This window comes from Rutilus rutilus, assembly GCF_951802725.1.
Source record: "Rutilus rutilus genome assembly, chromosome: 25".
Lineage (NCBI taxonomy): Eukaryota > Metazoa > Chordata > Actinopteri > Cypriniformes > Leuciscidae > Rutilus > Rutilus rutilus.
Genome location: NC_140229.1, coordinates 19,544,727 through 19,554,470, shown reverse-complemented (window position 1 = coordinate 19,554,470; position 9,744 = coordinate 19,544,727).

The window sequence follows — 9,744 nt, the reverse complement described above, 5'->3', positions numbered from 1 at the left end:
TGAAAAACATTTAAATGATCCGTGAACCAGAGTGAGAAATGTGATGGCAATTTACATGTTGTAGATCTTTTGCACTTTTTCCCTCTTTTTTCTATTTCAATTAAGTGAGATTCTTTTAAAAACACTTATTTTAAATCCTCATAAGTAATCTTGTGGCCTCTTATACGTTTTCTGGGGCCTCCAAGAGGGCTCCGGTCCCTTGCATGTGAACCACTACACTGAACAAAATGCATGAACCATTTGAGTAGCTACAGTAGAACTGAATTACTCACTTAGACAGTCCTGACCAACCCTTATTCAGGAGTGTATTAGATGGTGTCCTCATTATTGCAGGAACGTGACAAATGAAGAAGAATATCATCTACTTCCTACTATTTACAGAAGTTTGGCAATCAGGTCAGGGGGCAGGAGACAGTGAGAAAACAGCTACGCTGTGCTTTACTCAAGGGCTGAGAGAGAAAACAGGCCCTAAGTGATCTAAATGAGGAACTGCTACAGCACAGCTGTTGCTCCATTAAGAGTCTCCTAAAGGAGCTTCACAAGGAGCTCTTACAGAAAACCAAAACAGGGTCCATGCCAGGGAACCTAAGTTTTCCAAAGAAAATGGTTTACTTGTGAATAAACAAATATATTGGCCGCAACTGCTCATGAAGTTAATATTATCCCCTGCCGCATGTTAGTCAAGAGCTTCTAAATGTGACACAGCATGATACTTTTATTTGCATAAATATACATGGCGCACAAATATTTTGGGTTGTTTTAATTATTTTAAACTTATTTATTTTTATGAATACTTTTCCATATTAAACAAACTAAATGCATGTAGGATTGTTTTCGCTATGAAGGATATACGTGATACAGCCATCAAATTCAGCATAACTCAATACGCATTCTTTTTGTGCCTTAAAATGCTGCACCTGTTGGCAGCTCACTAAGTTTTGAAACGGAGCAGATTTCTTTTTATGACACATTTAGAGTGCCAAGACCTTAGAAAGCATCTAATGATTTCATTTCCTTTCAGTTTTCTTTTGAATTACTCAATAAGGCCATATAATATGTACAAAAACAAAACCCTTGGACTTTACCAACCAAGAATAGAAGGATTACAACTGGGATTGGTTTGTATGTTTGCTAATTTAAAACTTGCATTAAAAATGGGCAACATGCCAAAGTTAACCATGAATTACAGGAGGAATGTTGTCCTTCACATGTCAATCACAGGCTGTAGTCAGGCAATCATGGCGGTTACAGGCCGCACCTTATCAGGCTTCATAGTACATCGATACTCCCAGACAGCAAAAGCGAGTCACAGTATAGAATAAGAGAAAGAAAATGCTACTTGCTGTTATTGAAGCATGGCACTCCTGTCAAAGAGCTCTCTTGTGAGCACATATCAGTCATTCAGAGCACAAAGATAGTACCCAGTACCCCACGACCCTTTTGAATGATGTTCTTTTCCCTTTTTGCAATTTTACATCACATGATACACTATAAGACTGAGACATGCTCTTCAAAAAATGTGAGTACATGGCAAGGTGTACTAGGAGGTAATGTCATGCTAATGTTCTTAAACCAAACTGTATGTTCTCAATGGCTTTAGATATATTTGCTATGACTCATACACTTTGTTGCATAGCAGCCCAGGCCAATTAGGTGTGGACATTATGTGTGACAAATGCACTGACTATTCAAAGAACGAAGATAATGATTCATAGCTATCAGTCACAGGAAAAGCATGCCTAGTGATTGTTCACTCCGGCCAGCAGCAGTCTTTGGTGCAGAACTTTTGACTTGAAAATGCAATTGGCTCCAGGAATGAATATCATCCACTTTGATTTTACCACAAACTGGAGCCACTTTTGCAACCCTTCACCTCTTGAAAGAAAGTATTCTTTGAGTAATTGGATTCGTAAATACTTTTTTTCCCCTCGCCCCTTGTCATGATGACTTTGGTCATTGCCAAGATAAACCGCAATAGCGGTGGACCTCTGCTTATTTGACGATTGTGTTTCGAGATGATGAGCCAAATGCAGTCTTTGGGATTGCTTTGGCTGAGACCTGACCTTCCACCATAGGGCTGCTGGCGAGCTGAGATGAGTTTTCTTTCCAATCACACAAGCCATTTTCCTTTGAGAAAAAGACTGTGAAATTTGTAGTTCATCCCTCTTATGTGTAAAAGAACTCAACTCAAGGATCTCAAAAGAGACTTTTCCAAGAAAATGTATGGAAATCGCAATAAAATCTTCAAATCTTTGTATACGTACATTCTATGACTTTCTTTATTCTGTGGAATACAAAAGAAGTTTCACAGAAAGTTCACGCCGCCTTTTTCTATACAATGAAAGTGGTTGGGGCCCAGGTTTTTGAGTGAGGTCTAAAACAACACTGGACTCTGATCCAAGGTTATAATCGTTAACGAAAACGAACGAAAAAACTAAAACTAGGTGGGAAAAAACAGTGTCGTTAACTGAAATAAAAACAAAAACTAGGCATTACAAAAAAACGATAACTAACTAAAACTGTAATGTGTGTTTGGCAAAACTAACTAAAATAAAATTAGAGTAAATGTCCTTAGGTTTCGTCTTTGTCAAGGTGACCGGTCTTCCATTTTTTTAACGCTCTTTAAAACACGCAGCGTATTCGTTCAGCTGCATTTCCTTTCCCTGCTCTCCCTCTGTCACTCATGCGTCTCTCACATGCGCGCGCGCACACACACACACACACACACACACACACACACACACACACACACACACACACACAGCCCCTCCCCTCCATGCACACCGCGTCTCCATGAGAACGAGTGTTCGTTCGACGCTGAAAGCAAGTTCACGCAGTGTTGGTATCTCGTGAACATCTTTACACAATCACACATTAAAAAGTGGTATAAAAATATTTTTAATTCTGAATATAATTTTGTCAGTGTGTTGATGTCGACCCGAGAAGCGATTGCGCCTTCTTTAGAAAGTTAACTAGTCGCAAGTTTGAGGTAAAATGCACTTTTTGGTTGTGGTTGTCGATGTCAAAACACTATATAAGCTGTGATTCAAATATTAAATAATTTTATGTCATTTTTTTACTTTTACACTGAATGTTTGCTGCTTCAATCCAGATGAGTAGGCTATTGACTATATAGGGTAAATTTAGTTGGGGTGTGAAAATTGTACAGCTGTGGTATTTGTATAGGGTGTGAATTCTGTATAGAAGATGTGTCGATTTTTGGTACAGCGTGTGGATTTTGTAAGGGGTAAAAGAATTTCAATGGGGTGTGAATTTTTTTCTAAAATTGTAGGCTATGATGTTTTTGTTGAGTTATTATTACACAATACTTTTTCTGACCTTTTTGAATCTTGCCCCTGACAAATAACCCAAATTACAAAAAAAAAAGACTAAAACTAACACTAAAACTAATAAAAACTAAACTAAAACTAAGCATTTAAAAAAAATAAAAACTAAACTAAACTAGCAAACCCACTTTAAAAACTAATTAAAACTAAACTGAATTTGAAAACAAAAAGTCAAAACGAAATAAAAAAAAAAACTAATGAAAAATGCAAAACTATAATAACCCTGCTCTGATCTGGACATTGACTTTCATTGTATGAACAAAAACAGTTCAAAATACCTTCTCTTGAGTTCAGCAGAAGATAGAAAGTCAATACAGGTTTGGAACACCACAAGGGGTGAGTAAATAATGTCAGATTTTTATTTTTTTGGGTGATCTATCCTTTAATCCAGTGGCACCGACAGGTTTTCTGGCCCCCCTGGACAGCTTATTGCCTCTGGGCCCTTTCGAAATTGCGTTCCAGGGGTGGTGGCTCTCTGATCATGGCCCCCGGAATTGTCCTAACCATCCTTAGTGGTTTTTGGCAGCCCTGCTTTAACACATCCAGAATAAAGACCTCCTACTCCCCTGTGTAATCTTTTAACATTGCTGCTGTTTTCGTCAGATTTTATCAGTATAATACCACACACCGAAAAATTCTTTCATCACTCGCCGTAGTTCTGCTCAGTTTATATGTCATGTGTGTTGACTGGTCCTTTAACACAATCTACTCTTCGTGGACCACTGTTGCTAACCAGGACAAAGCACGTTAATTATAGGGAATGGGTTTCGGGACCTCTTTACTACCCACGTAATGATATTTACTGTCAAGGTTTCATATGGGGACTAACAGTATGTTGACAGCAGTGTCAAAACAACTGAATAGGATGTTGCGCTGCTTTAGCCCGGCTGGTGAGTAGAGGTGTTTGAGAGATTTAGCCTGCTGTCTGGCTGTGTCTGTGTTTGAGTTTGTGTGTTAGCGTACAGGGAGCTCTGCATTCCCTCTGGGATTCAATGCCTTTAATAGGGTTTACCCTAGACTAAGACAACCAGATTGGGAGCGATGTGGCACCTCGGGGGTAAACAGCAAACTAGAGAAGAGAGCGATTTTGCAAATGAGCAAGGCTAGCGTTTCATGCATAGAGTCATATGTCCATTAAGCACCACTGGCCTTCGATGTTTTCTCAATTACCCCCAGTGATTGCTTCATCCTCACTTCTAATGTTAAGCAAACATCCTCTGCGGCCAATTTTGTCTGTTCAATGGTAAATAAATTTTCGGCTGTAAATTTTGATTTAACGTTACCCTGCAGCACAGGACCAATGAGGGCTGAGTTTTCCTGAAGTCAATGTGAAATGCGATTGCAATGCAACCCATTACTTCTGTACTCTGGCATATTTGCCCAATATATACAAACACCCATTTATCCATCCATCTGCTTGTACTATGTCTTGAGGATGTTGGAACCTAACCCAGCATCTCAGGCCACAAGCTTTAGATTTTGGGTGATGCTTGGAGAGGCTGCTCACTGCAGAGCCAATGGGTGGAGCTTGAAATCCAGCTCCCCCTCTCTGGACGTAATGGGTGGGGCGAAACCCAAAATGGGTAGAACATGCAAACTCAGAAAGGTGTCCTGGTTAAGCCGGGGCTTGAATGGGGGACCTTGCTGTGAGGCGACATTGCTACCCACTGAGCCACTGAGTGAAATGTGTTCCAAACCAGTATGATTTTCTTTCTTCTGTGGAACACAAAAAAAGGTTAGAAATGTATCAGTTTTTTAGTCCATAGAATGAAAGTAAATGGGGTCAAAACTGTTGTTTCTGAACCCCATTGACTTCTATTGTGTGGACAAAAACATTTGTTGAATCATCTTCTTTTGTGTTTTACAGAAGAACGAACGTCACATGGGTTTAGAAAGAAATAAGGGTGAGTAAATTATGACAGAATATCCATTTTTGGGTGGACTATCCCTGTGTCAATACCAGCCTGTGTACTTGGACATAACATAACACTAACTCACTGATGCAGCTGGCTTATTTTGACAGATACTCTACTGGCAGAATCAACCTAGATGTTGCCATTTGATTGGATGTCCTCTAAAAGTCAGTTAACACGTGAGTGTTTAGCGGGCTGCTGAGTATCAGCCGGGTTTCAGGCTCACATCTGGTGCTGTCGAGGAGTCAACCCACTGAGGCTTTTGGATTATACTCCGTTAAATAGGGTCAGAGGCAGAACGCATGAACACACACACACACCCACCCAACCACCCACACACACACACACAAACCTCAGTTCGCCAGGTCGACTGGACCGGAGTGTGTCGGAGACCTGCAGGACTGCCGCAGAAACCTTTCCCTGACCCAGACGCACCTCTACGCAATTCCCTCAATCTTCAGGCCTCTAAACGGATTAACTCCACAGCTGGCTCTGGAAACAGTCTCGCCACCATATCTCGATCAAACACCTATTCTTTCCTCGTTCCATTCGTCCCTCCCACCCTACTTTTTTCCCACCCACCCTTCCTCTTCTGCCCTGTAACATGCCAGCCTGTTGAGGGATTTACTTGCAATTTCATTTTCTCCTCATCTCACCTCACCTCTCCTCTCCCATTTCCCCTGTCCCTCTTTCTGACGGAATTCTCTTCTAGTGAGCTTGTGACTCAAATGTTCACTCTCCTCTGTTTATATTCCCCCTCCCATATGTCCCCTAGCATAGCATCCTCCATAAGGAAGAGCACATGAGGTGATTCCTTGAGGGAAATCATTGCCTATTCTTTTTAAAATGGGAGGGCTCATTGTGTATTTGTTCCCAAGGGAGCAAAAGGTGCGGAATACCATTTTCTATTCCCCCTCCGAGGGATATTTGACATCTCTTAAGATATAAATGTCGGACTTGGAAACAGATATTCCGTTGAGATACCTGTGCACAATTTACAGATGCAAACTGTCGCAAACATATTTGGCCTTTCATGTATAAGGACTTTAAGCTAGATGAAAGAAGTGCCTCATGTTAAATTTGCTTCAGAGACTTCCCTTTAATTATTAACCATAAAACTTTCATTCACGTACCAGTCTACTCACCTTTCCTGACCTTTCTTAGCTATCGGCCTGAAATTCATCCCCCTCCTGCTGCTGGCCTGTTCCAATTAGACTAAATTAAGCCATCAGAGCTGGTGTATGTACTGAAATAGAATGAAAGAGCAGGAGTTACAGTATCTACCACTGAAATTATGCTTTAAAATAAAATTTTAGTGGTCCACAGAAAACTCTCACTATCACAATTCACCACATGTGTAGTAAGGTGTCCAGAGTGCTCACACATGAGCTAACACATTAGCATGTTGCTATGTGGACGGCCAGGTTGTGCAAAATTCAGAATTATCAAAATGGCTACCTTTCAATTAATGAGTGTGAATTTAAACTAATGAGTAGTTTAATTAATGAGTTCAATTAATGAGTGTAAATTGTTTCCTTACATTCAATTTTAAATTGCAATTCTGCATCCTGTTTGCTATACCTCAATTCCAATTTAAGAATTTATTTTTGGAATTTAAAATGTACGCTCTTGATATTTTGGCCCCTAGATGAATTTGCTCTTGCATGCAGAGTATTTTCTTTGTGGCAGGGGCTGTATTCTGTCTGGTATTTAGTCATTGCTTTTTGATCTATTAGAGGCCATTCACACAAGATGCTTTCTTGCATTTGAAACAGACGGAGCGCAATGGAATGGAACAGAACGCAAAGGGTCTCGAGACACGCTTTTCACAGTTGAACTGTCTTTGAACTTAACACAGAGTCTTACTGTCTTTGAACTAAACGCATTGTCTTATACAGAGAAATAAACAGCAAGACATGACACAAAGACCATACATCCCTCTGATAGATAAACTACTTAAAAATATATAGGCTACTCTTCTCTTTTCAGATAACAAAAGTTTTTTAGCCCAGGCCATTTGATTAGGTGGGTGTCGTGACTTTAGGCTGGAAACCCTGGACTATGGGAATTTGTTGCATCAGGAATTTACATTGTCCTACAGATGAAACCAGTATATCCATTCGCTTAAAAAAGTAATAGGACACCTCTTCTCAGCAAACTATGATTTGAGGAGTCATCCATGTTTGTAGCACAAACTGGAATTATGCATCATAAGGTAAAGTTTTTTTCAAATCACTAAACCTAGAGTGGTTTAGTGAATAGAGCATACAAACATTAATTATCATAAAAAGGACAGTATCTGCATTTGACTTAGGCTCTAAAACGGCAACATATGAGTCTGATGGACAAATAAACAAAGCTGAGAAAAGGTGGAGGGTGCGAGTAGGAGGGTGAGAGGGAAAGAAATATGTCCTAGCAGTCAGTCATCTCATCAGACGGATCGACACCGATCACTCACACTCTGTCAGAGAGAGAGAGAGAGAGAGAGAGAGAGAGAGAGAGAGAGAGAGAGAGAGAGAGAGAGAGAGAGAGAGAGAGAGAGAGAGAGAGAGAGAGAGAGAGAGAGAGAGAGAGAGAGAGATGTATTTCTGTGACGGATCAGCGGATGCATCGCATGCCGTTGCCCCAGCTGGTCTGCTTAATGAAATGTGTCCCATGACAAGATAGAGTAAAGTGATTTAAACTGAACCAGCCAGGCTTGCCTTTCTCTACCTCAAATGAGCCTAGAAATTGTCTATTTCCCCACTTCAGAGTGTACATCACATACTTGATTCTGCATAATATTTAGATAAAGTAAATGAAAATTGCTTTCCATGTTTGACAAGCTGTTAGATATTTGAATACACTCTCTAATAAGTACAAAAAACAAGAGGCGACAATAACGCACACACAACATTGTGAATACAGCTTTGATATTTTAATTCACCTGTCAGAAAACGTGCTCTACCATCAAGTAGCATCACATTTGGCCCCCTGGGCAGGGGAAACATACCATGTGTTTTCAGGCAAAAAAGAAAAAAGGCAAAGAACATTTTCATTTAGTCTTCATGTCCTCAGCTTAGCTCTCCAATGGATTCCCTGTGTGAATGACAGTCTGTGGAGAAAAATAAATGAATGATTAAAAGTGTCATTGAAACATGGTCACCAGGGACGACTGTCTAAAAATGCAGACTATGACAGAAATGACCTCAGCTCTGCTCAGTACAATTACACTTATAGACAACACACAGAGCAAGGAGGGAACACATTTTGCTAATTTTGTGCACCAACTGTGAGAGGTAAGAAAATAACCACAAAATGTAATATGTAAAGTTAGCCTGCCTTTTTTTCCTTTTTCTTTTCTCTGGGGTTTAAGTCCACAAGGGCTAACAATATAACAAGACACACCTGCGAACAATCAGGACTAATGATCCAGCAAAGTAGCTCAAGGGAAATATTCTAATAATTAATCAAAACTCAAAATATTTGGATCAGTTAATAAAATTAACTTGATGTTGCAGCATTAATATTCAAGCAATTAAAGTTTTTTGTCCAGCAAACACTTTGAATGAATCATCTATCAACTCTCAGAAAGGTTATTTTTGTGGCCACAGAAACATAACTGTTTCTGACTGGGGACAGTGCTGTACAGCATATAGTTGTAATCGCATCTTTAAAGGGACTTTGTTTTTTTAATTAACTAAATCATAAACACATAACTAGTCTAAACAAACACATACACACAATCACGCATTCATGGGTAAAATGGAAAGTGAATGAACGAAAATGAAACAGAAACGGGAGTGAAGTTATGAAAATGTAAGAGTCAGTTAACCACCTGAACAACCATCAGTTTATTAATTTAAACAGTGGAGCAGGAGGAACTGGTGATCAGGAGGAACTAGTGACCACCACAGTGGAGCAGGAGGAATTGGTGATCAGGAGGAACTGGTGACAGCCACAGTGGAGCAGGAGGAACTGGTGACCACCACGGTGGAGCAGGAGGAACTGGTGATCAGGAGGAACTGGTGACCACCACAGTGGAGCAGGAGGAACTGGTGATCAGGAGGAACTAGTGACCACCACAGTGGAGCAGGAGGAACTGGTGATCAGGAGGAACTAGTGACCACCACAGTGGAGCAGGAGGAACTGGTGATCAGGAGGAACTAGTGACCACCACAGTGGAGCAGGAGGAACTGGTGATCAGGAGGAACTAGTGACCACCACAGTGGAGCAGGAGGAACTGGTGATCAGGAGGAACTAGTGACCGCTACAGTGGAGCAGGAGGAACTAGTGACCGCTACAGTGGAGCAGGAGGAACTAGTGACCGCCACAGTGGAGCAGGAGGAACTGGTGACCGCCACAGTGGAGCAGGAGGAACTATTGACCAACCACGGTGGAGCAGGAGGAACTGGTGACCGCCACGGTGGAGCAGGAGGAACTAGTGACCGCCACAGTGGAGCAGGAGGAACTATTGACCAACCACGGTGGAGCAGGAGGAACTA